The 13554-nt window shown below is 53.6% G+C and overlaps 1 pseudogene; it reads left to right on the top strand.

Annotated features, from left to right (window-relative positions):
• The first annotated feature begins 529 nt into the window (after nucleotides 1–529).
• Nucleotides 530–2888, top strand: LOC123079094 (anthocyanidin 5,3-O-glucosyltransferase-like; annotated as a pseudogene).
• The last annotated feature ends 10666 nt before the right edge of the window (nucleotides 2889–13554 follow it).

Raw genomic sequence — 13554 nt, 5'->3', positions numbered from 1 at the left:
CCATCTTGAAGACCTTAGAAGGACACATGGCTCCTCGACGCTGTCGAGACGATGACCCAAAAAAACCTTATTCACTGTGTTGACGCTGGCACCGACCAAACACCATCATCCGAAATACAAAGCTTCAACCTGACAACATTGGATAAATAGGGAGCCAAGGTTCCCCGGCCCTTCCGCCACCGCCGGAGCGGCTAGGGACGGAAGGGAAGCCGGCGGATTGGCCGCAGCTGGGGAGGGACCGCTCTGCCTCGCTACTCGCTTTCCAGAGAGAGCGGAAGTTACACGATCCGTTTTCTCTACGAATGCAGTTGTACACGCCGACGCAACAACCACGAAGAAACAACTTGAACCCGATTGAGTTGTAGCCCACAAACTTAATCCAGTCCTGTGACGTAACGTGCATAGACAAAACTTGTCGTAGATCATCCCGAAAGCATGAGGAAACTTACATGCTAGCTCATGTTAAAGTGAGGATCAGCTCTCCTGCAACAACCGTGTAGAGCGTGACCCCATGCATGTAGCGCCCGCTAATCTGGGACTGAATTTTGATGGCCTTCCCGCATGACATGATAGGAGCCTATCGGATCCCGCGGCGTCGCCACCACTACTATTCACAGTCCGTGTGCTCCATTGTCAGCCAACGAGGCAACGACAGCTCAACCACGCAGTGCCGAATCTATCGTCTGCAGTTTATGTCACTCAACCAGCAACTTTGCATTTCCTTTATTCGTCTTGTTCTTAGAACAAAATCGGGGGAGCTTTCCTTTTTCTCGTTGTTGTCCACAGCTCCAAGAGGACCAGCCAAGATAGTACTCCTACGTGAATGCTCGTTGGGTCGCTGGCTCGCTGCAAAATGCCCTCTCGACGAGTCATTCATGGGTATGGCAGGCATCACCTTTGTCCTTTGGTTAGCATCCTTTCTCAAAAGGGGATGGGCTTGTGACCCATGGCTGATATAAGTGTGTGGCTGATATATGATGGCCCATGGCTGATATATGATTGCCGAGGATCGCCGGTTCACCACCACTCACTCTTGCAAACCGCACTTGAGTTCGCCAGTTTTCCATTCATTCTCTGCTAATCAGCCCAACCTCTAGCGAGTTGCAAATCTTGTGACTGTGAGCCGGCATGGCGGAGAAGACGGTGGTCCTCTACCCCTCACTAGGCGTCGGCCACTTGAACCCCATGGTCCAGCTGGCCAAGGCCTTCCTCCGCCGTGGCGTGGCCGTCACCATCGCCGTCGTCGACCCGCCGGGGAAGGACCCCGTGCTGGAAGCCGCGGTCACCCGCCTCGCCAGCGCTTCCCCCTCCATAGCAGTCCACCTCCTGCCCATCCAGCCTGCGAGCACCAATGAGCAGTACTCCAACACAGCCTTGCGTATGCTCGACGAGCTCCGCCTCGCGAGCCCTGTGCTCCGAGAGTTCCTCCGCTCGCTCCCTGCCGTCGATGCCATCGTCCTCGACATGTTTTGCGTCGACGCCCTCGACGTCGCCGCGGAGCTCGCCGTCCCCGCGTACATGTTCTACGCGTCCGCAGCCGCCGACCTCGCGATCTACCTCCAGGTTCCTGATATCTTCCGCGCGGCGCCTTTCTCGTTCAAGGACATGGGAGACACGGCGCTCCCCTTCTCCGGCGTGCCGCCGGTTCGCGCTCTGGAGATGCCGGACACCATGGCAGACCGGGAGAGCGACCTGTGCAAGAGACGAGTGCAGCAGCTGGCGCGGATGCCGGAAGCGAGAGGCATTCTGGTGAACAGCTTCGAGTGGCTGGAGTCGAGAGCCGTCAAAGCTCTCCGGGATGGCCTCTGCGTGTCCGGCGGCCGCTCCACGCCGCAAATATACTGCATCGGGCCATTGGTCGACGGCGGCGTGAGCGGTCAAAGCGGCGAGAGGCACGCTTGCCTCGAGTGGCTGGACAGGCAGCCAAAGGAGAGCGTGGTGTTCCTCTGCTTCGGCAGCGGGGGTGTTTTCTCGGCGGCTCAGCTGAGAGAGATGGCTAGCGGGTTAGAGAACTCCGGCCACCGGTTCCTGTGGGCCGTGCGTAGCCCACGCGAGGAGCAGAGCAAGTCCGGCGAGCCGGATCTGGAGGCGTTGCTTCCTGATGGTTTCTTGCAGAGAACCGGGGACAGGGGCTTGGTTCTGAAGAACTGGGCGCCACAGGCGGAGGTGCTGCGGCACGAGGCCGTGGGAGCGTTCGTGACGCACTGCGGGTGGAACTCGGCGCTGGAGGCGGTCATGTCCGGCGTGCCGATGATCTGCTGGCCGCTGTACGCGGAGCAGAGGCTGAACAAGATACACCTGGTGGAGGAGATGAAGATCGGGGTGGCGGTGGAGGGCTACGAGGAGTCGTCCGTGAAGGCCGAGGAGGTGCATGCCAAGGTGAGGCTGGTAATGGAGTCGGAGGAAGGGCAAAAGCTTCGAGAGAGGGCGGCCATGGCGAAAGAGATGGCTGCAGAAGCCATCAAGGAAGGTGGGTCTTCCGACGTGGCATTTTACGCCTTCTTGAATCATGTGGAAGATGAACAATCTCGAGGAGCGCCAAATCCGGCCATTAATAAGTGATCAACCTCCGATGATGTGACCTCTTTTCGTCAGAAAAGATGGGCGTGCAAGATGCAGTGGGATGATGGTTCACTCTTTCTCAGAAAAAAAAGGAAGAAGGAAAATCAAAATAAATGCAGTGGCTTCTCTGGGATTCCATGGTGTGATGCTTGTCCTTGCCTCTTTCGCAAGATTTGTACGGTGTAGGCGTGCGTGCCGAATTCATAATTTAGTTCTTCTGCAGCATTTGGCCTTCAGTGAGACGTTGCATACTTCTTACTGGCAGTATGTGTACTTCAGTGTAGGCTCATATTCTCGTCTCACTCCTTCAGTTACTGATTACAAAATAGGATCCTCTGGCTGACGTTCACGGGGACAGGTGACATTACGAATGTTTGATGACAGTTTTAGTTGGTCGAGGATGACAGTTTATTCAGACCACATAAAACTTCTAGAAAGAAAGCTCAAAACTGCCATCATTCTAAAAATCCGTGTTGCTCTCGAGAAACTATCATCTTCGATACAACTAAAACTGCTAGAAAAAACATACGAAATGCTTTTTTTTAAACGAAGACGCTAGACACGTCCGGATTTAAATTAATAAAGCCACGAAAGCAGCATCACAAAGTTTATAAACAACTAACACACCCAAGAACCGCAGGTTTCAACCGGCCTCACCGGCCATGCGTAAAACATAACCAAAGTTCAGAGGACAAGGCCCCAACCTAGCGCCTGAATGAACATCGAACATCCCTCCTGACACACCACACAAAACCAAAAGATAAAACGCTCATGGAAGCCCAAGTTGCTTGACGAAGTCTCGGAATACTGCTGGCAATCTTCTCCATCATGCTCTTCATGAGTTCAATATCATATTGTTTCTCCAACGGTGTCCACGTCTGTAAAAAAAAGATGGCATTTAAAAATGACATCAGTCGGGTTAGCAGGGAACTTGTGCTCCATTGTCATCTTGTTTCTTATCGTCCAGAGTGACCAAAGTAATGCTCCCACGCATCGCCACAAGACCCTGGCATTGGCCCCCTGCTGCGATTGAAGCATCGTCAACAATTCAGCCCCCGATCTAGGATTCCAGTTTTGTTGGAAAACCTCCCGCACCGCACTCCATGCAAAACGTGCTAGCGCACACTGAAATAATGCATGGTTCGCGTCCTCTAACGTCTCGCACACAACACAAGACCCATTAGATGGGCCATTATGCTTAGCAACGTTGTCGGCCGTCGGTAATCAATTACGGAACATTTGCCAAAGAAATATTTTTATCTTTAATGGAATACTAGCCTTCCATAGCCCCCTAGCTATGTCCATCGAGTTCCCCTCGGTCAATTTGCTATACATGGACTTGACCGTGAACTTTCGGGACGCCGACAAGTCCCAGGACACCTCGTCTGCACCCAGACCCAGGAGGGGTTGCTCGACCTGGGCCTGTAGCAAGTCCCAACTTGCCAGCTCCTCCGTGCTCAAAGTCCACAAAAAGTGAATCGTCGGTGGCGTCGTGTGCAAGGCATCCCCCACCAGCACGTCGGTGTCCGAGGCCACCTTGTACAGCTGCGGAAAGGCTTGCCAGAGTGGCCTGTCTCCCAGCCACTTATCTAACCAAAATCTAGTCGACAAGCCGTTCTTTACCTCGAACCTCGCACCTAACGCGAAAGCCGGCCGAACCGCCTGGATCCCATTCTAGAACGACGAACCCGATGACATGGCGCTAAACACATTTCCATCCGGGAAATACTTTGCCCGAAGCAAGTCTGCCCATAGACCCAATTCGTTAGTGGCTAGTTTCCACCACCATTTGGTTAATAAGGCAACATTCATCAGCTTTGAGTTAGTAATCCCCAAGCCGCCAAATTTCTTGGGTCTACATACCGCAGCCCATTTCAACAAATGGTATTTCTTTTTAGTTCCGGTTCCTTCCCAAAAGAACTTGGAACGCGGGGTGTCGAGCTTTCCATGCACTCCGTACGCCACCAGGAACATCCCCATAGTAAAGAGGGGCAGGGAGGACAGACTAGAGTTTGTCTGAATCAGTCTAGCTGCCGAAGACATAAACCTCCCTCGCCACGGACTAACCCTATTAGCCACTTTGCCATAGAAGGGCTCCCATTCGGAAATGGCGAGTTTCCGGTGAGAGATCGGGAGCCCGAGGTACTTAATTGGGAAGCTCCCTGGCTTGCAATTAAGTAGATTAGCAATCCTCACGCTCTCGTGCTGCTCCAAACCCATCGTGATAAATTCACTCTTGAGAAAGTTGATTTTGAGCCCAGATAACATCTCAAAGGCTAGTAGGAGCAGCTTGGTTGAGGCAGTGTTGTGATCGTCCGGCTCCAACAACAACATCGTATCGTCGACGTATTGCAAATGCGTCACCCCCCTGGGATGAGGTGCGGCACTAAACCTTTCGCGTGACCCGCCCCTCTAGCCTTTGAAATCATCGTTGCGAGCGCATCCGCAACGAAGTTAAAGATCAACGAAGAGCTAGGTCTCCCTGGCGGAGTCCCCGTCTGTTTTGGAAGAATTTACCCATCTCTCTATTGATCGTCATCGTAGTCTACCCACAACTGACCAGGTGCATAACTATGTGCACGAAGCCCGCCTCTAGGCCCTTCTTGAGCAACACCTCATGCACGAACTCCCAGTTCACGCGATCATAGGCTTTCTCGAAGTCGAGTTTGAGCAAAACCCCTTTCCCTTTCATTCGTTTCAGCTTGTGCACAATCTCCGCAAGCGGAATTGGGCCCTCCAAAATATTGCACCCCTTTAGAAATGCAGTCTGACTTCTATTAATCACCCTTTGAGCTATAGGGGCCATCCGCGAGGCGTACGCTTTGGCGCATAGTTTAAACGGAACGTTGATAAGCGTTATCGGCCTAAACAGCTTGATGTTGTCTGCGCCCTTAACTTTGGGGATGAGGCTAATCGCCCCGTAGTTAAGGCGGGAGAGGTCCACTTGACCCAGCGCAAATCCGTTAACTATCGCGTGGAACACGTGTTTAAAGCACGGCCAGAGTCTCTTGAAGAACTCCACCGGCCACCCATCGGGCCCTGGTGGAGTGCCCGCTTTCATGGAGGTCATCGCCCTGTCGATTTCCTCCGGGAGGAAGGTCAGGGCTAGGCCCGCATTTTCAGCCTGGGACACCTGCTCGAAAGGTTCCCACAGATCCTCTCGTAGACTAAGGTTTTTCTCCTCGGCCGTCCCCAACAAACCGATAAAGAAGTCGTATATGTGGCTGCTGATCTCGGACTGGGTGACCAATACACTATTGTCGGAGTTAAGGCGCAAGATCAAACTTTCGTTTCCTCCCGTTAGCAAACGCGTGAAAGTAACCCGTGTTTGCATCCCCTTTAGTCACCCACTTAACGCCGCCCCTATGATGCCAGTACTCCTCTTCCGCTCTCAGGATACTAAGCACTTGATCTTCAAGAGCGTATCTATGAGCCCATTCCTGCTCAGAGAACGATCTCACATCCGCCGCCAAATCTAGGGTCGCAATCTCCTCCGTCAGCCTAGCTCTCTCCTTTTTGGAATCGCTACCGTGGTTTGCTCCCCAACCCCTGAGGAAAGCACGCAACTTGGCCGCCCTCGCAGTCCAGAACTCGGCCGGGCCCCGTTGGGGCCCAATCTGCGACGAAATTGATTCCCACCTCTCTCTCAACATGAGCTTGAAGCCCTCTGCTTCGTACCATGCTGTTTCGAAGTAGAACCTACTACTCCGTCTAATCGCCTCCTCCCCTGAGGAAAAGATGAGCGGGATGTGGTTGGAGACAATCCTAGTCTCGGCCATAAGCGAGCATAATGGGAATAGCACTTCCCATTCCGGCGTGAAGAACACTCTATCCAGCACACACCGAACCGGACAAAGTTGTCTGTCTGTCCAAGTATATCTCGCACCCGCGCACCCGAGCGAGCGGCCTCTCTTAAAAATGCCGCCGCGATCGCATTGTTGAACATCGTCACCCTTGACTAGTTCACGTTGGCATTGTTCTTGTCCGCTCCCGAGCGAATCAAGTTGAAATCGCCTCCCACTATGACCAGAAGGTTGGCTGCCCGTTTGGCCCCTACCAGCCCGGTTACCTCGTCCAGAAAAGCCGTAGATCTCGAGTGATCTGCAGGACCGTAGACGCACACCACTACCCAAATCAAGCCCGAGGTGCGATGTCGAATCGTAGTCGCAATGAAAAACACGCCAAACTCCCATAGGATTACATCACATACATCACGCTTACATCCCATGAGAAGGCCACCCGAATGACCAGAGGAAGGAACCCAGCACCAGTCAAACCCTTGCAACGGATCTAACGCAACTAAATCACGATAGGCAAAGTCAGACTTGATGGTTTCTTGTAGCACAACAATGTCTAAACGCTCCTTGGCCATGTACTCCCTAAGCCGCGTACGACGCCCTACATGTCCGCAGCCCCGGATGTTCCAAAAGATGTATCTCATTAGATAATCCGGTTTCAAAGGCGAACTCCGGAGAGCTCACCGCTTTAGGCACTCTCTTCCTTGCCGGGCCACGGCTGGAAGAGGGGATGCCAGAGGCCTCTCTCGCCTCTGCCTCCCCTTCGGGCCTAGGATCCACCAACTGCCCCCCTGGGCTCGTGGTCACCGTACTCACCGCCAGGCATCTCGCCGCAGCCTCTGCCAGTGCAGCTTGTGCCTCTTCGCGCGCGCGGACTAACGAAACTATATCCTCGTTACTAGCCGCAACCACCACCCCACTATCATGTAGAATCGACGCAAGATGATCGTCCGAAAAAGCGCTAAGAATCCTGAAAGAGGGTAAAGGATTACCTGACACGTCCAAATTCTTGTCAGCAGCACACAGCTTGGCGTTCTCCAAGGAAGAGAGAACGCCCAGCTTGGCCTTCGCTCTGGCACTCGGCTCCCGCGTCACCACTGGCGTGGCCTTGGATCTCTTGGCCTTGACACCCACATCCCCCGCCGCCAACTCCGTCCCCAACTCACCACGCAAGGAAGCAGCCGCACTTGTCACCGCCGGAGCCGAGCTCTTGGACCCCAGCTTCCTGCCCGCCGTCTTCTTGGGCTGCCTGCCCGCGCTCCCAGAGCCACGCTTGCCCGAAGCGGGCGTGGCGCCTTCGGCATTGAGCACGCAGCCCCCATCAGCATGGGTAGCCACCGGAGAAGAGGGGTTTGAGGCCCTCCCCACTTCAAGACGCGCGCCATCCAAAGCACCTGACACCAGCGCAAGGGTGTGGCCGGAGACCGGGGGCTGCAGCGTCAGATTGGACCCGTACTCTCGAAAGCCCCCGCCAGGTTGCGTGCCAGGGTAGGCACGCTCACAGCAGTGTCCTGGGTCGCCACCACCACCGCACGCCCTTCCATCGCACCCAGCTTGTCCCACGTTTCGGTGTCGATGGAAGTATCCTGCATACTGTCCTCTTGCTCATCCTCTTGCACCCCCATCACCACATCTTGCGCAGCGCCCTGCCGCGCCGGGCCCGAAGCCATCTTGTTACCCTCCGCGTCAGCCGCCTTGCCCTTGCCAGCAGAGGGGGCCGAGGAACTGGACCCATTTGGCTTGGACGGTGGGGGAGGGGGAGCATCAGAAGCCCCCGCCCCACCACCTCCGGCACTACCCACTCCCCCACGCTGGCGCGGGCGCTCGACCTCCACCTTGACCTGGTAGCCCTCATGGTTGAACCAAACTTCGACCATACCATTTAGCTTCTCTGGCGCCTTACATGCTAGTTTCATCCTCACCGGCCCCAACCGAATGAGTGAAAGCTCATCAACCACAATCGGTCGCCCCAACATCTTAAAGCCTTCTTTGATACGCTCCTCTCTGCAGTGCTTCTGAGGAATGCCATGGAGCTTCACCCACACTTCCGACATGGCCATCGGCTGAATCGCCTCATGCAGCATATCCCGCACCCTTGCGGTGATGTCATGAGAAGGCGGAAAGAGCTTGCCACTTGACTTGGCCATGTGCAGCAAATCCGCCGAGGGGAAAACCAGCAAGAAATCATCATCGCCTACCCGTGTCACCTGCCAGTCCCACTCACCAGTGACAATGTTCTTGAGCTCTTGTTGAAGAATGCGTAAATTCAGCTTGCCCGGCTCCGCCGAGAGAATCGCCGCATTTGCCACCTTTTGATCGACGGGCCTCTCCTCTTCTGCATCTTCTGTAAACTCCAGGCAAAAGAAACCCTCCCCCGAGTAAAAATGTTTCGAGGATGGAGATGTGCGTCAACCAAATAAGAATTTCGAAAAAAAAATATGCTTTGAGGATGGAGATGTGCTATCTTATTCATGGTTATATTTTGCCGTCCTGAATCACGTCAAGCTCGGAAAAATAGAATCACGTAGAATGGAGTTGGGACTTTGCAACTGCTTGGACGCCCATGAGCACATGACGAACGCACGCTCCGAATGCCTGTGCGGTTTGTGCCCCCTCTATCTCCTTCTGGAAATTCCAATTCAGCATTGGTACTAGTGCATTGTTTATTCATGTTAATTACTACTCGCATGCAAGTTCGTGCGCTTTACATGATTAATCATTTAAATAGCGTCAAATTTGTATTCATCAAGAAGTGTTGTCAATATATATATTCACTCGTTCGCCTAAAAAAATTATGTTCACTCGTTTGATGGAATACCAAATACTACTTATAGTATGCTAATATGGGTGGGAGTGTCTACTTTACTATGGTCGTTTTGTGTTGAGTAATGTTTAGTTAGAAAATATGAGATAGATATTTTGGCTTGTCTTGTACATTGATCATGATAGGACGCGGACGAAGAGCACACGGAGGCAAACCTCCCTGTAATCAAGGCCACTGGGTCCGTGCTTGGGGATCAGTGCAAGTTTGCTTGTAATTGTTTCTGTATTGCGAGTTCCGTATAGGCGGGCAGTAAAGACCTGTCCATGGAGTTAATGCGCATTATTAGCTGAGTTAGTGCGGTCGCAGATGCGCTACAGTGGTGGTACACATGCCAGTTACCGGGGATATACCGGCAAGCTACGAAGTGGCTGGACGTCCGCCGAAACTGCACGGGCTGGCATCACCACGGACGGCCGCCTGAAAGTACGCCGCCAAGTCGGCTTACCATCTGGTGTTGGACGTGCTCTCCCACGCCCCCGCCGGAGAACCGGACTCAGTTCTGAGACAGGCAGCTTCTACGCTGTCAAGGTCTACTTGTGCGAGAATACGTGGAGCCATACAACGTAGTACAAGTCGGCTTCGGCTACTGCTAGCAGTGGTCGAACACGGTTCCCTGGCCAGTGCATGAGCTTGGCGTGACCTCGCTGCCGTTCTGTCACTGCATGCATGTTCGCGCACGAGACCAGGCTCACCACCAGCCAGCGCCAAGACCCTCCTCCACAAGCTCGTTGTGACGCAGAGCTCCCGGAACCTGGTGTGGGATGGCTGGCTGTGACGTTGGAGACGACGAAGTTGAAAGAAGAAGAAAAGAGAAGGAAGATGAGATCGGGTTGATGGAATAAACAGGGAATGCATTGATTCATGGTGGGCCCATTAGATGAGTAAACACATCCTTGATGGTTGGTTGTTGGGCGCTGGAACAAAAGCGTGTTGCAAGTGGGCCAGGGCAGAGATTGATTATGCAGAGAATACATCCCATATATTGAACTAAAACTGAAGAATACAGTCATCCTAATATAATGGCACATATCCCTATGCACATTAAGTGGTGAGATATCAGAGAAGTGCGCCCGCAGGTGCTCTATGCAATTTCGGATCATGATACTCCTATATATATACCCAAAAGGCTCAAGCAATAGAGTAGGATGTTTCGGTGCCCAGGCTGATCTGCACCCGGTTAGAAAAAAAGTAGTAATAAATTCAAAAAATATCAAAAAATTCCAGAACAAAATTTGTGCGGTAGACAATTTGATGCATGATGCTCGCTCCAAATTTCAAGTCATTTGCATATCTGAGTAGCTCTCAGCAAAAAAGACAAATCAGACCAAAACAGTACAGGAACAGTAAACATTTTTACAGACCCCCAGTTTGTCTTCTTTGCTGAGTGCTCGTCGGAAGTCCAAATGATTTGGAAATTGGAGCGAACCTCACGCATCAAATTGTCTACCGCACAATTTTTTTGGAATTTTTTAAATTTTTCTAGTATTTGTTTGATTTTTTTCATCTGCTCGGGTGTAGATGAGCTCAGGTGCAGAAATGGATTTTCGCAAGCAATACAACAACTATTCCATCAATCCATCTCTCTCTTCTAACATGGTATCAGCCTAACTGATCCAACCCTAGCCGCCATCCGCCGCTTCCGCTCCGCGCCGCCACCGGGACGGTCGGCCTCCGTGACCGCCGCCGGGGGCCGCGCCGCCCGTACCTAGGGTTCGTCCACCGGTCGTGTTGACCGGTTGCCTTAGAGAGTCTTTTCCCGAGCCCTTGCTCTGGGTTTTTTCTTTCTTTTGCCGGTTGTCTTGATCGATGTTTTCCTTTTTGGTTTTCCAATTTAAGATCAGTTTGCGTCGCCCATCGTCACCATTGACTTCCGCGCGTCTCTACTTCGATTTCGGCATCAACTACAACGACGTCTTCTTCGACTCGGCGGCCCGAACGGCTGCCGTCCGCGCACCCGTCCGTCAGTCACTCTGCGCCGACCGTCGACGCCTTGATTCGATCGGGACTCCTCCATCAACCCCGTCTCCATCCACCTGGATCGGTCGCCGCTTCGCGTCCAAAGCTTCATGCGTGGAACGCGTGAGGTCTACTGGTGCGGAGGTCGTCGGTCGTTCTGCGTCGGCACGGGCCAACTCACGCGCCCAACATGGGCGTAGTTGGCGCTGCTGTGGCCGGCCGCTCGCGTGAACGACTGATCCACGCCGCTTGGATCGGCTCACATGTTAATGCAGGTGGCTGTTCGTGTGCATGTGTTGGCCCCGGACAACGTGTTCGTACGTCTTGATTTGGCGATGGTGATCGCGTCAGGTGTGGTTGCTCGCGTCACGCGCTTCAATCCGGTTCCTGTATAACGTGTGTTCTGTTCGGTTGCCTGCTTTTACCATGACCGCCCGCCTCATCTGATCCAATGGACACTTCAACCTCGCGAGCTATCGGAATGGTTACCCATCCGCCCGTGATTCGCTTCATTCACACCGCTCGATCGATCTAGCCAGTGGCTTGCGCGCGTTCCCGCAGGTCCTGAGAAGATTGTCTCGAGTACAGCGTGCCCCTCCATCGCTTCAGCATCGGCCGGCCGCTGTGTTGCCTCGTCGGGCCGCAGTGCCGCCGCCATGTGTTTCTCCCGTGGTTGCATCGTCCCACGTGCTGCCATCGCGTCGCCCCTTTGGGTCATAGTGCCGTGGCCCGATGTCTACTGCCGCCCCGAGGACGTCCGTTCTAGGGCATCTTCGTGGCTGCACCGACCCTCGCGCTGCCGATGCGTCGCCCCATCGGACCATAGCGAGCATGGCACAGGGTCTCCGCCGCTGCCCGAGGCCGTCGAGGGAGTCCTGGACTAAGGGGTCCTCGGGTGTCCGGGCTGTGTAACATGGGCCAAACTGATGGGCCGTGAAGATACAAGGCAGAAGACCTTTTCCTGTGTCCGGATGAGACTCTCCTTTGCGTGGATGGCAAGATTGACGTCCGGATGTTTAGTTTTCTTCCTCTGTAAACCGACTCTGTACAACCCTAGGCCCCTCCGGTGTCTATATAAACCGGAGGGTTTAGTCCGTAAAGGCTATCAGAATTCACATAGGCTAGACAACTAGGGTTTAGCCATTACGATCTCGAGGTAGATCGACTCTTGTAACCCCTATACTCATCAAAGTCAATTAAGCAGGAAGTAGGGTATTACCTCCATTAAGAGGGCCTGAATCTGGGTAAACATCGTGTCCCCTTTGTCTCCTGTTACCTTCGATCCTCAGACGCACAGTTCGGGACCCTCTACCTGAGATCGCCCGGTTTTGACACCGACATTGGTGCTTTCATTGAGATTTCCACTGTGTCATTGGCAGAAGGTCCGATGACTCGTTCAATCATCAACAACGATGCTGTTTCCGGGGAAACTTTCCTTCCCGGTCAACTTTTTGTGTTCGGTGGCTTCGCTCTGCGTGCCAATTCAATTGGCCACCTTGAACAGATCGACAGCTACGCCCCTGGTCATCAGATCAGATTCGGAAGCCTGAATTACGTCACCGACATCCGAGGAGACTTGATCTTCGAAGGGTTCATGACCTCGACCACCGAAGGAAACCCATCGGATCCGTCATCAGGCATCGTTCAAGGACCAACTATCATCCCCGCCCTGGCCTTAGATCCGGGGCAGATTACTTCATCCGAAGATGGGTATCTGAAACCCATCGGACTCTCTCCTACTATGGAACCTTCCTCCGGAGACCCGGAAGCAACTATGTCTTCGGCGAGCCTGGAATCTAGCAGGACTCTCCCTATCGTCGAAGAGCCGAACCCGCCTCAGGATGCAAACTCCGACCTCTCAAGGTCCACATCTAGTAAGCACAGCCTGGCAGAATCTGTCGTGCCTAGCCCTACAGGTCCTCGGTTTCCTGTCCGGCCCTCGCTCTTAAACGAGGCCTTGGACTTAATGCGATCCCTCGCCATTACGGAACTATCGCCTCCAAACTACGCCCTGCCCGGACTAGGGGCTGAGAGCGGGGAATTTTACGTCCCACCCACCACCCACTTAATAGCCACTGTCGAGGATTTGACCGACATGCTAGATTACGCCTCCGAAGACATCGACGGTATAGACGACCATACCGGGGACAAACAAAGCCAAGACCCACCATTCACCGGGCGATGGACGGCTACCTCCACATATGATGTGTATATGGTCGATACACCCAAAGAGGACGACGGCGAAGGCAGGAAAGATCCGAGTGAGGACAAGCCCGCGGACGCACCACCAAAACATCGACGTCAGCTACGCCGCTCAAAATCACGTCGCAAAAAAGACAGTAATACTGGCAACGGAGACAATAACGCTCCGGACAACACCGAAGATCCCGAAGACCCCGTCGACCCTACGTCCGA

Source organism: Triticum aestivum, chromosome 3D (genome assembly GCF_018294505.1).
Source record: "Triticum aestivum cultivar Chinese Spring chromosome 3D, IWGSC CS RefSeq v2.1, whole genome shotgun sequence".
In the NCBI taxonomy this organism is placed as follows: Eukaryota; Viridiplantae; Streptophyta; class Magnoliopsida; order Poales; family Poaceae; genus Triticum; species Triticum aestivum.
The sequence above is the reverse complement of the archived record's forward strand: the minus strand, read 5'-3'. Positions and strand labels throughout refer to the sequence as shown.